An 18197-nucleotide genomic window follows, 5' to 3' on the forward strand; every position below is an offset into this window, starting at 1 on the left:
CCTAACTCCTCAGACCACATGATTTGGGTAAATTAATACTTCCTGATACCTATCTAAGTGTTAAACAGAACTTTAGCTATGATTGACTCCTCGGATCACATGCTTTGGGTAAATTAATACTTTCTATTATTTTTCTAAGTATCAAATAGAACCTTGGTCATGTTGGCTCCTCGGACCGCATACCTTGGGTAAATTGATATGGTAAATCATTTTTCTAAGTGTTAAACATAACCTTAGTCATGCTTGGCTCATAGGACCACATGGTTTGGGTAAATTAATCTTCCTATCATTTTCCTAAATATCAAACAAAACCTTGGTCATGCCTGGCTCCTCAGACCACATACCTTGGGTAAATTGATATTTCGAGCTATTCTTTTAAGTGTTAAACAAAACCTTAGTCATACCTGGATCCTTGAACCATATGTTTTGGGTAAATTAATACTTCTTATGATTCTGCTAAGTATCAAACAGAGCCTTTGTCCTTTCTGGATCCATGGACCACATGCCTGAGGTAAATTAGTGCTTTTTATTGATTATTTGAATGTCAAATAGAATCGGCCATTCTAAATGGCAGAGATCCTCACTGTAGTAACATGCTCATGAGCATCACTTAAAGCATTTCCAGGAATATCTATGTCTGTTTGAGAATTAATTACTTCTCTAGTCCATTAAGTCTACTAATGAATGGAGGATTGAGTAGAGTTAAACCTGTATGTATACTACATCAACGTGTATGTTCTTAAAATTAAAGCCATACTTTGCTGAGGTGGTGGACTTAGTAAATCTAGCATGTCTTGATGCTGGTCATGTGATGTGTGACAACTATGTTGTCACTTATGCAAATTAATTATTAAAGTTATACTTCATCACCACATTTGTTAAGTGTTAACTAAAACAGAAATCATGTTTGGATTAATATGAACGTCACAAGTATGAAAGAAAGACTTGCAATTTTCATTGAGATTAAGCCTTAGAAAAAGGCAGATTAGTTACAAAAGGTTAACTTAAGTACAAGCTTTCAAAATAGAAATAGTAGAAAAAAAAAAAGAAAAAAAGAAAGAAAGAAAGAACTACACAAAAATCTATTTCTTCTTTAATACAATTTTTTCTTTGGGAGGGGCTTTGATGGGCTGAGTGGATGTTGCTTCTAAGACCTTAGGGCCTTTGCTTGCAAGACTAACCTTGGTGGGTAGGGGAAGAGTGGCTAGGACTATCTCCATTCTGTTAGAAACTTCTTTTTCAGTAGGGGGGTCCTAGGTGGCAGTGGGGGCTTCATGGCATTAGGGGCCACTCCTTGATTTGTGTTCTTTTCCTTTTCAATAATCCCGGGCTGCTTGGCCACCTCAGAGGGGTTGTTTGAGGAGGTTGGGACCTTGGCTGGACTGTCCTTGCCTACTTCTGCCATCTCGGGGGCGGTATCAGTCCTCAAGCTGGTCGGGCCAGATGCTCGAATGACAGGAGGGTAGTATACACTCTCTACATTTCTAAGTACAGAAGAAACCTTAACCCAGCTTGGTTGAGAGCTTCATTCCACACTTGGAGGTAATAGTCCCTACATACCCCCAAGACCTCAGCTCTGAGGGCTTCCTCGGTCTCCGCCACTCCTACATCATACCCTTCCTACTTAGCTTGATCCTTGGCCTTCCTTGCTTGATCCCTTACTTTTTCAACTTCATTCAACTTTTTCTTTAAGGCAATAATCTACTTTTTGGAGACAGCCAGCTGGTCTTCGGCATGGTGAAGGAGCACTTGTTGACCTTCAGCTTGCCTTTCAGCGTTGTTCAAGGTAGCTTCTGCGCTTCTCTTACCCATCTCTGCCATAGTTAGCTTATTCTTCAACTTCTGATTACTCTTTTCAGCCACATGGAAGGTGTCTGTAGTTGCGATTCGCCTTCCCTCCTCTTCCTTCATCTTTAGGTGGGAACTATTCACCATCTCCTCAGCCCTAAATGTGGCTTGGATGGCCTGGAAGGGAAGAGAAGTATAATAAAAAAAAAAATGGCTTACCATGGCTAGATCCCTCTTCAGGCCAAAGAAGACCTCATGCTGCCTCATGGACCTAAGGTCAGCCATGTCAGCAACAGGGATTGCTCTATAGCGTTAGCCACATACCCAGCTGTGCCCGCTGGAAGTCTCGGATAGAAGCATCGCTGGGGAGAGGAGCTTCATCCAATTCCATGCGTAGGGCCCAGGCTGGGGCTACAGCTCGGTGGTCGCCCCTCCCCTCTCCCTCATCGGCTGACCTCGTCTACATACCTTTAGGCTGCTTGGCCCTCCTCTGAGGCTCAACTTCCTGGGAGGAGTGGGTTCTCCTTATTTCCACCTCCTTGCCCTTTTCTTCCCTCTTCCTTTTGTGGTCAACGGGATTAGCTCGAGGGGGAGGGGGGTTGGTTAGGGAAAGGAGTGGGAAACTTAGTTTGGGCTGCCTTCCCAGGCGCGTCTCTCCCTGGTTGGGACTCTAGTAGTTCCTATAGGGTGGGCTTCGGCTTGCATTGGATCCCCATATCGTCTAATATAAGAGTAGATCCTCGGTGATGGCTAGATTGGGCTGGGGAAGGATGGCCGAGGTTACTAGTTGAGACTTCTGGGGACAGAGGCTGATTAAAGACTTCAAAATCGTCTTCTGAGTCTGAAACTTCAACAACCTCTTCCCTTTCCTCGATCGTTGGGATGGGATGGGGTTGCCTCTTCCTTGGCAGCGTGTTGGAAGGGTAGTGCTACCTTAGGTATGCCCTCAAGGATAGGATCGGTGGTAAGCGTGCCTTCTGGGACAGGACCGGTGATGAGGAAGCCTGGAGCAACAACACTGATCTGGTGCAGGCAAGGGTCCTTTGCTTTAATTACGCACCTTGGTGCCTGAAAACTTTTGGAGATAAGGATGTAGTCCAAGATTAGATGGGCTGCCTACAGTTGGCCGTCTGTATGGGCAAACACCTCGGCCTTCAAGATCTTGTCCAAGCTCAGCTGATTCACAAGATTGAAGTTAGGAATAGCAATGTTCTTATTTGCAAAACCATTAGGAAAAACAAAGAACATCATTAGCAAAAAATAACGCAAATCAAATGAAATTTCATGTACAAACCCAAACAAAAGAAAAAGAAAATGGGGTAACTTTGAAATTATAAACCTAGACCTAGAATCCCACCTGGTTTCCCCTCTCTCGTCGGACAGGGGAGGCCATCGTGCCACTCCCCTGATACAATCAAGAAGTCCTTTTTTAGGCCTTTGTTGGAATCGGGGAGGCATTGGATAAGCTTGACCTCGGGGTACCTAGATTTTAGGTAATACCCCCGCTTCATTAAATGATGGAGGTTGTAATCCAATTGACGTCATGGTGAGTGAGGTTTAAACCCATTCTCTCGTTAAGGGCATCTACACTCCCTAAGATTCTGAACATGTTTGGGGCACATTGGGTGGGAGCTAACCTATGAGCCCTAAGATAGTCCCTGGTAACGGTGCCTATGGGAATCCTCATCCCACCCTCTATTAAGGCAATCATAGGGATTACCACTTCTCCCTCTTACCTTTTTTCATGTCACTCTCCCTCCTTACAATACCTAATGGCTACTCTTAGAGGGATCCTATACTAAACTTTAAAGTTCTCTAAACCCTCGTCAGAGTCTACCAGATGAGCAAATCTATTCATTCCTAAGAAAGGTTTGGAGGAACTAAGAAAATTGAGAGAAGTAGAGGAGCTGAGGAGGAAAAGACACAAAGAAAAAGAAAAGTATATAGAAAAATAAAGTGAAAAGGTTTATGAAGACTTACAGAAAGAAGAAAATTCTCCTCGGACAGTTTCTTGGTATTTGTGAGGGCACGAGTGAGTTGGGTAAATTTGCAGGTTCAGTGTATGAGCACTAAAGTGAAATGAATGCTAAAGTGAAATGAGTAATTGATTCGGGCAGTATTTATATCAAAAAAGAAAGTTATAAGCAGGAAAATTCCCGCCCGGGTTCCAGCAAAATCCTCAGCTGTTGGATCCGCATCGCGCCATAGAACTTGGGGAACATGAGGCCGTAAAAATTTAATGAGGGCCAGTTTCGAATGCTAAAGCGTCAGGAGTGGGCCTTGAGCTGTTAAAAAGGGCATCTGTACCGTCAGAGGTGATGTAAAATGGGCGTGGAAGAACTATTATTACATCGAAATCCCCCTTTCTTCCAAAAGAGCTAGAAAGAAGAATCTCAAGGGGCTATTGTAGGGGTGATAGGCCCAAGAGCTTATATTTATGTATATATTGGCCCAGGGGCCCAATCTAATGACAGGTAAACACTTTCATAAGGATCTATGTTAATAAGTGAAAAAGTGAAATCAGATTAAAGTCATCCAGAAGGGTGGTCCGAGGAAGAATCCCTCCTCAGCTGAGCAAAACTGAGGTCAAAGGGTGTGGTCTGCCATCAAGAGTAACGTTCTAGATCATTCCATGAATGAGGATAAGTATAAGAAAGGAACAGGATAGAGGAAAGTCATGAAATATCTCAAGAAAAATCTGCTACTACCGCATTAAATACTCTGCAGCTAACTCTCTGGCCGCATTGATAAGTAAGTGATATCTGAATAGTAACCTTCAGCCTTACAGCTACTATCTAAAGACTTTAGGAAGGCGCTGATAGGACAAGGATCAACACCAACAAATCTCATTTACATGTGGAAGGTGGAGATGAAAGGTGAAGATAGTACAAAATGGAAGGGATACTCTGAGAAGAGGGGATCGAGAAATTAAGAGAAAAACATTGTAGTAATCAAGAATTGAACCTGTAATCTGACTTGAGAAAGATATATAAAAAGATCTCCTTAGACTGTGCCAAGGACGATTTTATTTAGAACAAATTGGTTTATCTTCATTTTCTGGTCATCTAAATCCACTTTACTTGTTTTATGATTCATTAAAACTCAGTTTTCCAACTCACTCTCTACAAATTCATTGTATTGGGATTTTGGGCCTAAGTTCATTTATCCTTTGGGCTAGAGACTCAAACTGCGTCCTTACAATTCCAATCTATAGTCAAGATGATCCTACCAAAGTAGTCTATCACAAGTTATTCATAGTCCGATTCATTTCTTGCACAGATTGGGGGTCTCATCCATCTCTTCTTAAAGACCTCCTAGGTCACCCAATTCAATTTTGCTACTATGATTATATAGAACAAGGGTTAGAGTAATCCTTCACCAGAATAGGACCACTATCATTCTTGGTTCTTTAATTTTGACAAGAAGTTCAGAAGCCAAATTCCTTCATGGCTCCTCAGATGGTGGACCATGCATGGCTCCATCCCAAAATGCCTTTCAAAAGCCTTGTTAGACCAAATGAGGTATTTCTCGTCAGAATACCAAGTAAACCAGCATAATGCCCAATTCCCGACATTGCTCCATTTCTACAGTAAATACAAAGTGAACTTGCCAGGAAAATAATGCTTCAAGTCACCCAAATGGGAGATGATCAGGAAAATGCTTCTCTGGCTTCTTTAGAAGCATCCTCCTCCAGTCAACCAGACCAGACCGGGAGGTCGGACCGTGAGAACTGGGAATCGGGATTAAAACCGATTTTTTAAGCCTAAAGAACTAGATTTTTTGTTAATTCTGTGAACCCCTAAAACCGGGGTTGGACTGCACGAACCGGTGAGAACCGTGCGGTCCAACCCCTTAGCTTTTTTTTTTTTTTTTTTAAACAACTTAACAGAATTTTATTCTACTTAATTGAATTATCCATCTCTTACAATGAATAAAAAAAAATTATAATTAAAATCCTTCAAAGATATTCAACTTTACTTCAAAAATTAATCATAAATTTTAATGTTTTCATAGTTATTATTTTATTTTGTTAATTTTCTTATTTAATTATTAAATATATGCTTGAAAATCATTAAATTTCCCATACATATATATATATATATTAGTCAATTTTGCTAGTTTTATAAATTTAATATCTATATTTAGGCTTTAATTAATTATTAAATTAATTATGATGTCATCACGGTTCGACCTTGGTTCGACCTCGGTTCGACCTCAAAAACCTTGAGCCTCTCCCTTTTGTGGTTCAATGAACGGTCCGGATTTGAAAACCTTGCAGTCAATAAGCCAGAAGAATTGAGCCCAACCCGTATCTCAATTGACCATACCAAGATTCCTAATATCCCTATGATCTTGTAGAAGATTGAAAAAAATTCCTCTCATTTAAGTTAAAGATGAACAACACCACCAATAAGTCAAGACAAAAACATTGCCACTATTCGAAACGGTACTCAACAAGTTACTATCCATGGACAATTAGTCGTTAACATCAAATCTACTCTCAGTATAAATAGTAAAGATTTGCAGTTAGTTAAAGTATTTCTCGACAGATAAAAGAATCCACTTTCGGTGCAAAGCAGTTCAGTAATCAGGAATCCCTGCAACCTAAAAGCAAAGCAATCCAACAAGAATCCCAGGCACCCCGAGACAAAACAATCTAGAAGTCAGGAATCCCTAGCACCATGAAACATGAAAAGTCTATATAAATTAGCATGTCAAAGGAAGAAGTCATCACTCATTCCACAACCTCATTCCATTACCTAATTTCCCATCTAAGTTGATAACCTTCTTAGCAAAATTATATTTTATTTTCTAATTAAGCAAAAGTATATTTTAGTTACCTTGCACTTGTAAGTATTTTGAGTTATTTTAGTTATTTCAAGTTTGCATTTAAAGACATTTCAAGTTATATTCCAATTTATATTCAGTTTATTTTTGCATTCAAAGTTATAGTATTCTGTTTATATTCAGTTCATTTTTGTGCGTGTGCGCGCGCACACAAACACACACACACACACATATACATATACATATATATATATATATAAATATATATATATATTTATTTATTTATTTGATGATATGTGGAGTCAAAGAAATGCTAGCATCCATGCAAGGAAGATCTACACCGAAGAACAACTTATAACAGTCATCAAGAAAGATGTTTAATGACGAATTGAAGGCCAAATGTTATTTAAAGGCTCAATCTTGAACCGTGTACAGTGTTGTAGATGGGGAATCAATGCTGCCCTGTTATGCAGTCTTGGTAATTGATTGTGTTGGTGCAATCTAGAGTTAGGCCCACCATGATTTTTTCAAAGACTCAATTCAAAAGAAAACATGTTCAGAGAAATTCAGAAAAGAAAGAACCTTGTAACTGGAAAGGAACAAGAACTAATAAATCAAAAGACTAAATTACAATGATGGGAATTTAAATTCATCATCCTTCACTAAAACAGAGTAATTACAATAACATGAAATGAACAAGAAGATGCTAATAATTTTTCGATAAGTAAAGGAGGTTGCTGATTGAATTTGAAGGGGCAAACTCAGGAATAGCAATGTCACTACTCAATTCTTGGAACTACCAGGCTTCTCGTCCTGCCAGGTTGCTTGCCATTGCCTGTCATAAAAGGTTGTCTCATCCAGCAGTTTCTTTAAATTCTCTAAATCTTCATTCTTCCGGATCAGCAGGACTCCAACTACAGCTATAAACAGTAGAGTTTTACAAAAGAAGTTGCCCATTTGGTCAACCAAACCCACCCCAGTCAAGCTATCAACCAGATAAGCCATGAAGAAGCCTATCATTGCAGCACGGCCTGCATAAAACACAATATACAGCATAGACAGATTAGCAAGATACAGCATCTTACATATATACACACACACATTTCATTTAAGAGAAAACAAATGCACTGAACAAACCATTAAGTAGTTCTGCTTCAGGTAGATGGAACCGTTTTATCCATGCCCACCAAGGTATGATAGATGTGTCAAAAACTATGGGGGCATCATTACTGGATGTTTCCGGGTTACCCTCGAGCCATTTTCTTCTCCTAGCCTCTGAAATGAGTAACAAGGAGGTCCATTAGAAATCAAGTAATCACTAAGGTATATGGAGGAATACAAGTAAATTATTAAGTAATTATAATTTAATTCCATCTTCAACTCATCCCATCCTCTCTTCCCTTCAAGGCTTTAACAAGACAAGAAAAAGAAAGCAAGCATCCAAATTTCAGGCTAAATATAAGCAAAGCACAAATTACAAATATCTTTACCCCCATGGTTCATTCAGAAAGCTTATGTGAATATATTGTGTTTAATATTTTGAAAAATAGCATCATTCAATTCTTGTTCAGACCGAAATTTTATTCGCAAGTAGTCTGTGCGAAACTTAACCAACAAAGAATAGCACATCCACGATAATAAAATAAAACAAGAAATGTCATTGCCATCCTTATGCATAAAAGAGAGGGGGAAGAGGGGGGTGGGGGGGGGGGGGGGGGGGGGGGGGGGGGGGGGAGAAGGGTGTAAAACCCCCTAAGTTGCTATTTTAGCGACCCAACTGCTCAAAGCACTAGCATTAGGGGGTGTAAGAACCCCCAAGTTGCTATTTTAGCAGCCCACCCGCTCAAATTGAGCTCCATCCGAGTGTGGGTTGCTTAAAATTTTTAGCAACCATGAATAGTATTATAGTAAGGTTGTATATATACGACCTACTATTCATGGTTACTAAACATAAAAGCAAACATAAAAGTACATAAAAGCAAATAGTCAGACTCCTCTCTTTCTCTCTTTCTCTCTCTCTCTCTCTCCATTTGGGTCAGCTCCAAGAGTGCCTACAAATCTCTCTTCAAAAATGCATGATTTAATTTTTATTCCATAAACTCTCATGCCATTGTCACCTCTTTTAGATAGCTTTTGATATCGTACTGGCCGGATCTTGGATTTCGGTAGAAATTCACCAAAACACCTTTGAACGCCCAAAACACACTAAAGTGGGCCGAAATTTTGTCGAAGGTGGAACATGGGGGTTTACCTTTTCAGTTTACATACTGATAGAGATCTTTTGATTGTTCCAGCTAGAATGAAACAAAATTAATAATATTGATATGTAGAATTTTTTTTTTGAACGTAAAAGATAGAATTTTATTCAAGCTATTTGTATGGTTGTTACAAAAACACCTTCCAAGACATGCTAGTGGGATGTATGTGGGCCTATGCATGCAGCTGCATGTGACCCGACCAAAGCAAATACAACGTAGACATGTGCATCTTTTAAAGAAAAGCACTTTAGCCTTACAATACGAATAATAGACTTCAGCACGTTCTTATGGCCATGTTCCTCAGTTCAGTCCAATCATTAGCAGAGTCTCTAGTAATCTTGCAACAGTTTCATAGCTCCTCTCAAGATGTCACGAGGTTGAGTTTGCTTTTTGTCAAATAACCACCTGTTTCTTGCATTCCAAATGGACCATGATACCATAGCCCAAACCTCTAGTTCTTTAGTCGAGAGCACAACCATTAATTCTTGCACCAGTACATAAAAGTCCTCCACTTCTGAGCTACATTTCTGTNGATATCAAAAGCTATCTAAAAGAGGTGACAATGGCATGAGAGTTTATGGAATAAAAATTAAATCATGCATTTTTGAAGAGAGATTTGTAGGCACTCTTGGAGCTGACCCAAATGGAGAGAGAGAGAGAGAGAAAGAGAGAAAGAGAGGAGTCTGACTATTTGCTTTTATGTACTTTTATGTTTGCTTTTATGTTTAGTAACCATGAATAGTAGGTCGTATATATACAACCTTACTATAATACTATTCATGGTTGCTAAAAATTTTAAGCAACCCACACTCGGATGGAGCTCAATTTGAGCGGGTGGGCTGCTAAAATAGCAACTTGGGGGTTCTTACACCCCCTAATGCTAGTGCTTTGAGCAGTTGGGTCGCTAAAATAGCAACTTAGGGGGTTTTACACCCTTCTCCCCCCCCCCCCCCCCCCCCCCCCCCCCCCCCCACCCCCCTCTTCCCCCTCTCTTTTATGCATAAGGATGGCAATGACATTTCTTGTTTTATTTTATTATCGTGGATGTGCTATTCTTTGTTGGTTAAGTTTCGCACAGACTACTTGCGAATAAAATTTCGGTCTGAACAAGAATTGAATGATGCTATTTTTCAAAATATTAAACACAATATATTCACATAAGCTTTCTGAATGAACCATGGGGGTAAAGATATTTGTAATTTGTGCTTTGCTTATATTTAGCCTGAAATTTGGATGCTTGCTTTCTTTTTCTTGTCTTGTTAAAGCCTTGAAGGGAAGAGAGGATGGGATGAGTTGAAGATGGAATTAAATTATAATTACTTAATAATTTACTTGTATTCCTCCATATACCTTAGTGATTACTTGATTTCTAATGGACCTCCTTGTTACTCATTTCAGAGGCTAGGAGAAGAAAATGGCTCGAGGGTAACCCGGAAACATCCAGTAATGATGCCCCCATAGTTTTTGACACATCTATCATACCTTGGTGGGCATGGATAAAACGGTTCCATCTACCTGAAGCAGAACTACTTAATGGTTTGTTCAGTGCATTTGTTTTCTCTTAAATGAAATGTGTGTGTGTATATATGTAAGATGCTGTATCTTGCTAATCTGTCTATGCTGTATATTGTGTTTTATGCAGGCCGTGCTGCAATGATAGGCTTCTTCATGGCTTATCTGGTTGATAGCTTGACTGGGGTGGGTTTGGTTGACCAAATGGGCAACTTCTTTTGTTAAACTCTACTGTTTATAGCTGTAGTTGGAGTCCTGCTGATCCGGAAGAATGAAGATTTAGAGAATTTAAAGAAACTGCTGGATGAGACAACCTTTTATGACAGGCAATGGCAAGCAACCTGGCAGGACGAGAAGCCTGGTAGTTCCAAGAATTGAGTAGTGACATTGCTATTCCTGAGTTTGCCCCTTCAAATTCAATCAGCAACCTCCTTTACTTATCGAAAAATTATTAGCATCTTCTTGTTCATTTCATGTTATTGTAATTACTCTGTTTTAGTGAAGGATGATGAATTTAAATTCCCATCATTGTAATTTAGTCTTTTGATTTATTAGTTCTTGTTCCTTTCCAGTTACAAGGTTCTTTCTTTTCTGAATTTCTCTGAACATGTTTTCTTTTGAATTGAGTCTTTGAAAAAATCATGGTGGGCCTAACTCTAGATTGCACCAACACAATCAATTACCAAGACTGCATAACAGGGCAGCATTGATTCCCCATCTACAACACTGTACACGGTTCAAGATTGAGCCTTTAAATAACATTTGGCCTTCAATTCGTCATTAAACATCTTTCTTGATGACTGTTATAAGTTGTTCTTCGGTGTAGATCTTCCTTGCATGTTTCTACATTGTAAAATGAAGAAAAAAAAAAAAAAAAAAAAACTCAAACTCAAAATTCTCACCAACTTAAACTAAAATTCTCAAATTTTAATAAAAAAACACAACCATGAATTAAACCCAAACTCAAATTAGCTCCGAAAAAAAACCAAATTTGCCCAAGCACATATTTGCAAGAAAAAAACCCAAATATGCCAATAAACCCAGATCTACCAAAAAACCCAGATCACGAGAGAACCTTCAAATTGGAGATCAAATAGTATTTTTTTGTGGCATACAATTAATTGAGTTGTTGATGTATTGAATGTTGAATGATTTCTAAGCTCGTAAAGCCTTAGAAGATCACGAAATGATGCTAAGGTTCTACCATCTTCTTCTATCTTGGAGAAACTACCCTGCTGGGTGTTGTTGAAGAAGGTGGAGCCATTAATGGGTGGGACCGTGGGAGAGCGGGATCAAAGGGGGATAGGTTGTGGAGAGAAAATTGTGAGGGAGAGAGAGCATGAGAGGGAGAGAGAGTGAGAGGGGTACTGGGACTGAGAGGGAATAGTAAATGTAAAATATTTTACCAAAATTTCAAATGTAAAATACAAATTTGCCTAGGGGTCCGTTTGGTTGTCGTAAAATATTTTCCGGAAAATAGATATTTTCCGAAAATGCTATTTTCCGGAAAAGGAAAATATTTTTAAGTGTTTGGTTATATTAGGAAAATAGCATTGTGGTAAATATTTTCATGTGTTTGGTTGTTTTTGGAAAATTTTCCAACAATTTTTTCCGGCAGCAAATTCCGGCAACACAACAACCGGCGACAACAACAACAACAACAACAACAACCGGCGACAACAACAACAACAACAACAACGCAAAATCCGGCGACAACAACACAAATTCCGGCAACAATAACAACAACAACAATTCTCATTCCTAACAATTTTCATTCCTCAGCTCCCAAACAAACATTAACATCATTCCTCAGTCCACAGCCACAAAAATACAAAACCCAAAGACAAAAAATCATCAAATCCGATCAAAAGGCGAAGGCGTGTGGGTCGGGTGTGGGTTCAAAGGCGAGTGGGTTCGAAGCGACGGCGACGGCGTGTGGTCGGGTTTGGGTTCGAAGGCGACGGCGTGTGGGTTCGAAGGCGAAGGCGATCGCGAAGGCGCTTGAGGCAACCGTTGGAGTCGATCTGGAGCTCGGAGCGATCTGGAGCTTGAGGCGACCGTTGGAGCGATCTGGAGCTTCGTGGCGCCGGCGAAGTCCAAGGCTCGTGAACGCCGGCGAAGTCGAAGTCGAAGGCTCGTTCTCTCTCTCGCTCTCGCTCTCTCTCTCGCTCGGTTTTGGTTCGGCTCTGGCTCTCTCTTTTCCGGAAATCATTTGAAGGTAAAATAAGGGCTTCAAATGATTTCCGGGTCAAGGGTGAAAATTTGGTCAAACTTTAAGCATATTTTCCGGAAAATTGCATTTTCCAGCGCAACCAAACACAAGGAAAATTCGAAAACCATTTCCGGAAATGGTTTTCACCCAAAACAAACGCAGCCTAAGTTGATTTGATTGACTGAAAATATTTTATTTTTGACTAATTATTTTACTGCAAAACAAATACCATAAAATGTGAAAATACGTTAAAACAAATGGAGCGTTAATTTAAGTATAATTCTACAATATCCTCACTTTTTTTTAATAACCTACCTCTGCTTTGTTGTTGCCTTATTTAAAACTTTTTTTTTTCATTTTTTCTTGATGGAATGTGATAAGGTCTCAAAAGATTGTATGTGACAAAAACAACGATGAACTCCACCATATTACAAATAGCTTATTTCTTTTGTTTTTATCTCAATTTTTCTAATTACTTTGGCCAAACAATAATAGTAATGTTGTCCACATCTAATAGTAACTTGTCACAATATGACAACTACATCTAATTTAAAGTTAGACTCAATCATGTGGCATGCTAACTTATTTCTTATATTTTAATTTTCTAAAGATCACTTCTTTTTTTTAATGGAATTTATAAATATCACTTTTTGCTAGAAGGGCGAACAAGGAAAGTGTGGATTAAGGTAGTCGCCTTCGAAAGTTGCTGGTGGTGCCTTGGTATGTTCGAACCAGCAAGCCCACTCCAATTCCAATTCCAAGACAAATGCTAAGGCCAATCCCGACACCTACTCTTACGCCAGCATTGAACCATGAAAGTTCTCCATCTTCATCTTCAAAATATGCTGTCCCAATGTAGGGGTTATTGTAGTCTTCATTTTCTGGTTTGTGGTTTGGGAATTCTGACATCTGCAAATGAAGCCCGGAAGGAACACCTTTCTGGCTTTCAGTCGTCTCATACTCAGGTATCGAATCCAACATGCCCTTCCTCGTATGCTTTTTTCGATGACCAAGCTGCAAAGTCTTTGTTAAGATAATTGGAGTGCTCAAAAAGGACCCAGCAATGTAGACCTCAATTGTAGGTGAAGCCAAGTCTGGCCCTATCAATTACTTACCCTTACAGAAGCCAGTACCCGGAGTTATATCAGATTCACAATCAACGCTCCATCCCTGGCCTTGAGTATTTGATTCTCCAACAGAACCATTACTATTACACAATTCTAAAGCCCCTAATAACACAAGAATATCCTTATCAAAGACCTCAAACTTCACACTTCCTGTCATCCTGATACTATCAGTGCTAACAAATGTAGTTTCTTCAGACTTCTTATCTAATCGATCCCTTCTAAGAAGGGTTGACACACCGTCGGAATATATGCTAGCTCTAACACCACTAACTTCAAGAAGCGTATCACGATTGAGTGGAATATGGTTTGAGAAGCAATAACAAAATAATAAATGATAGTAACTTTGTCACATCAAATGATAACTCATGTTACATTGAGCAATAACTTCGTGGCTACATTTATAATTTTTTAATTGTTTTTAGGTCTGGTAGATTGTGATACGGTGACAACAATTGTTTGTCTCAAATACAACAATGAACTCTACCACGACACAGTACACACACTAACCTCTCTTTTTTTTTTTTTTTTTTCTTTTTATTTCAATTATTTTTTGGTCACTTTTGAACAATAACTTTATGATATATATATATATATATATCTAATAGTAACCTGTCACAATATGACAACTACATCTAATTTAAAGTTAGGCTCAATCATGTGGCATGCTAACTTATTTCTTATATTTTAATTTTCTAAAGATCATTTTTTTATGGAACTTCTAAGTATATGTTTGGATTGAGCTTGTTTCCTACGCGTCTGGTTGTCAGTGTGTCCTCTATTTATTTATTTATTTATATTTTTTTTTATGAACGTGCGCATTTCACATGGAGTGTTTGTCAGTAGGTCTCGTGCACTATGCACAGGACCCACCACCTCTTTGACCAGCAAGCATTTTATGTGAGAATTGGTTTCTTAGTGGGTTCCATGTACTGTTCACAGGACCCACAAACCTCTTTTTTTAGTAACTTTTTCATTAAAAATGGGTTCCACGGCACTATTTACATATTTAAAAATTATTTTGCTACAGTGTTTTCACTTTTCAGTTTTCAGCAAAATAAGTGGTATCCAAACAGACCCTAAATATCACTTTGAGCAGCAATAAAAAAATAATAAATGATAGTAATTTTGTCACATGAAATAATAACTCATGTTACATTGAGCAATAATGTCATGGCTACATTTATAATTTTTTAATTGTTTTTAGGTATGGTAGATTGTGACACGGTCACAAAAATTGTTTGTCTCAAATACAACAATGAACTCTACCACGACACACACTAACCTTTTTTTTTTTTTTTAATTTTAATTTCAATTATTTTTTTGGTCACTTTTGAACAATAACTTTATGATATATATATACACACACACACTAGCCTCATCACACTCGCAAAGCGCGTGTGATGAGGCTTTTTTTTTTTTTTTGGTCTAGTATCATAAATTTTTTTTTATATGTTTGTTTTAAAGACATGGATTAGTAGGAGAGTGTCCTATTTTATAGACATTTTTAAGTGAAGTTTGAGACATATTTTTATCGGGCTGTCCTTAAATTTTTTTCACTGTTAAACTTAAGGTTTAAGAGTATTTCTGGACTACATAAAAGTTCAGTGCAAAGAGGGAAATCCTTCTATAAATAGTATTAGCCTCTGAGCATGCGCTTGTGCGCATGCTCAGAGGATTTTCTATTTTTTTGGGTAAAGATTAATAATTTGTATCTATCATAATTTAGAAATATATATATATATATATATATATATATTTAATTTCTCAAACAAATAAAAATGATAAACTTTAGAGATATGCAGTAACTGTAATTTCTTTTTTGAACGGAAAAAAAAATCATAAATTTTAAGAATTCTCCTTTTGAATTCAAACTAAAATTTGTTATTTGACATTTATGACCCTATTTCTAAATAAAGTTATCCTTCATGAATGAAGGTATTTTTGAACCATATAAAAGTCCAGTTGAAAGAAAGGAATTATATATAGTATATATATATATATATATAAATATTTTTTTTCAAAACAAGTTAACAATAAAATTGTTCCCTAAAATTCAAAATTAGGTTCGTCGTGTCTCATGCTAACCTATTTCTTATAACTTCTAAAGCATGCTACAAATTTTACACTATAAGCCTTTCAAATTGATGTACTGTTAATCATATTTATTGTCACTTTAGTTTGTAATTGTAAGGACTAAAAAAGAAAGGCCCAGGCCCACCTAGAATAGTGGCCCCTAGTCCTTCAAGCGAAGCCCAACACAATGAATTTTTGAGAGAGTGGGCTTTTGAGTCAATTGCAATGCTAAGAAAATTACAAGCTTAGGACCAATAGAACCAAAGCAGTTAGTATGAGTGAAAAGAACAACAATTCAGTATAAGCTCCTCCTCGGGCAAGTTTGATGATGGGTTTCTCATTAATAAATAAGAGTGACGTGTTTACAGAATGGTGCTGTGCTCTCTCTCTCTCTCTCTTGTAAGATGTTCATCCCCTCTTTTTGTGGGGTTCCTTTCCTTATATAGTCCATTCCATTGCATCTCATCCCTCCATCTGTACGTCTCAGGGGAACCAATTGGATGTCTGTCCCATTAAGACCCTTTTGGAGGTGGTAGAGAGGGTTGTGGGTTGTGAAATTTTTGTTCAGGTGTTTTTTTCTCATAAATGTGGTCAGTTCAGTTGGTGTAGTGCATTGAATGGGGAGGTGGTAGTTACCTTCCTAGATATCTCCTCCTTTTGTTGCTTGCACGACTCTGTTGTCTTCCTTAAAGTTTTACTTTCCGGTGTAGGGAGTTACATAAAGTACTCCCGAGGTGCCTTTGCTCCTTGGGATCCTCGGATGGCAGACCGGTTTGCCTTCTCTTCTCGGACCTCTCATTCACAATTTTTGCTTTGTTTCAAAATGATCTTAACGTCTTCGCTACTCAGACTTGGTCCACGTGTCAGACTTTGGTTAACATATATGTGAATCTTTGATCATCCTCGGATAGGGTCCATGGACAAAAAATATGTTTGGATCATTTACTCCCACAATAACATTTTATTAACTTCCTTTTTAAAATTAACATTTCATCATATCTTGTAACATGTTATGTCCTTGCACATATATATTATTAGATGGGAATCCTCTATACTCTTACCGTTGCATTGGAGAAGACATTACACATCTTTCCACTTATAGAAATAGCATATGGATTATACTCTATAACAAAACTTTCACGCTGTAAAATGGTAGATGCATAAGATAATTATTAAGTACGCAATTAAAGAATCTCAATTTTTTGTATCATAACTCTAACTTATCAGTATCTTTAAGACCTTTTTCCTCCTTCCTGTGTGTTAAAAAAATACTTAATATTCTAAAAAAAAAACTGTCAATATTTATAAGTAGAAGAGAAAAGGTAATGAATTCATATAAGGTGCTACAAACTATCAGTCACAATCTAACGTGTAATAAATGATATAGTCCTACAATTGCTCCACAAGTCACAACCCTCCAAGGGTCAAACCTTATTCATCAGCCCACAACAAGTGAGTAGATGTGGCCTAAGTTCGAAGTGCGACCTCACTTAACAATTTGGGTTTGGTTCCCCAAAAATTAGAACCCAAACCCAGCCCACTAGGTTCATCATTTCTCTAATCTTCTCCAATTCGTTTCACTCTCACTACTCTCTCTCTCTCTCTCTCTCTCTCTCTCTCACACTGCAAGCTATGGAGGTGGCAACCGCAGCTTCGAGCTTAGCGCTCCACCGGCACACGTTAGTAGCACCCCCCAGAACTTCGCGAAATGTAAATCTTAACCGCACCTTCTCTCCTAGAGCCTCTCTCTCCACCAACTTCGTCGCTCCCTTCGTCGGAGGCAGCGTCTCCTCCGACTTCTCAGGCCACAAGCTCCGTCCCTCCTCTCTCAATCCGGCGTCGTTCCCTAGCTCCAAGCCCAAGCGGGGCGTCGTCACCATGGTATACCTCTCTCTCTCTCTCTCTTCAATTTTCATATTGTTTACCAATTTTTCCATCTTGCAATTAGGGGAAATACTTGTGATTTTATTATCAACGATCTTCGGAATTAATAGGATTTATCTTTTTTCATAATGTATGAGAGAGAGAGAGAGAGAGAGAGAGAGAGAGAGAGAGAGAGAGAGAGCTTACACTTCAAAGTTGCAACCGAAAAGAAGAAAGAAAATTCTAGTGTATTAATAAACTCTTAGAAAACAGCAAGTAGCAATGGAGAACTTCATGTGTACTGTATGGTAAATGTCACGGTTTTTTGTTTGGGGTATGAACAATTTTTGGATTTTTAACATTGATGCCTGAGGGGAAAAACTTGGAAAACCCGAAAAAATTCAAAATGGTTGGTGTTGAAATGAAATCTGAGTGAAGATGAAGCGGAAAGGGCTAAATATTCAACCGAGGGTCATATCAATACCTAGAGTTTGATTCATTGCCCGGAAATGAGTGTGATGTAGTTTAATGATGAAAGCCTGAGGACATATTTCAAGTCCCTTTAGTCCTTCTTCG

The 18197-nt window shown here is 38.4% G+C and overlaps 1 long non-coding RNA gene, 1 other non-coding gene and 1 pseudogene across 2 annotated transcripts; 1 reads left to right on the forward strand and 2 right to left on the reverse strand.

Annotated features, from left to right (window-relative positions):
* Positions 1-7166: 7166 nt before the first annotated feature.
* On the reverse strand, positions 7167-8263 carry LOC112033867 (uncharacterized). The gene is made up of 2 exons (XR_010629682.1): positions 7714-8263; positions 7167-7607 (listed from the first exon to the last, which is right to left on the reverse strand). It is a non-coding gene; the product is annotated as an uncharacterized LOC112033867 (transcript).
* Positions 8264-9820: 1557 nt separating this feature from the next.
* Positions 9821-10917, forward strand: LOC136068305 (uncharacterized). The gene is made up of 2 exons (XR_010629683.1): positions 9821-10370; positions 10477-10917. It is a non-coding gene; the product is annotated as an uncharacterized LOC136068305 (long non-coding RNA).
* A 2322-nt stretch (positions 10918-13239) lies between these two features.
* Positions 13240-17638, reverse strand: LOC111989688 (uncharacterized protein At1g01500-like; annotated as a pseudogene).
* Between the last annotated feature and the right edge of the window lie 559 nt (positions 17639-18197).

Source organism: Quercus suber, unplaced genomic scaffold, assembly GCF_002906115.3.
Source record: "Quercus suber isolate HL8 unplaced genomic scaffold, Cork oak 2.0 scaffold_108, whole genome shotgun sequence".
Lineage (NCBI taxonomy): Eukaryota > Viridiplantae > Streptophyta > Magnoliopsida > Fagales > Fagaceae > Quercus > Quercus suber.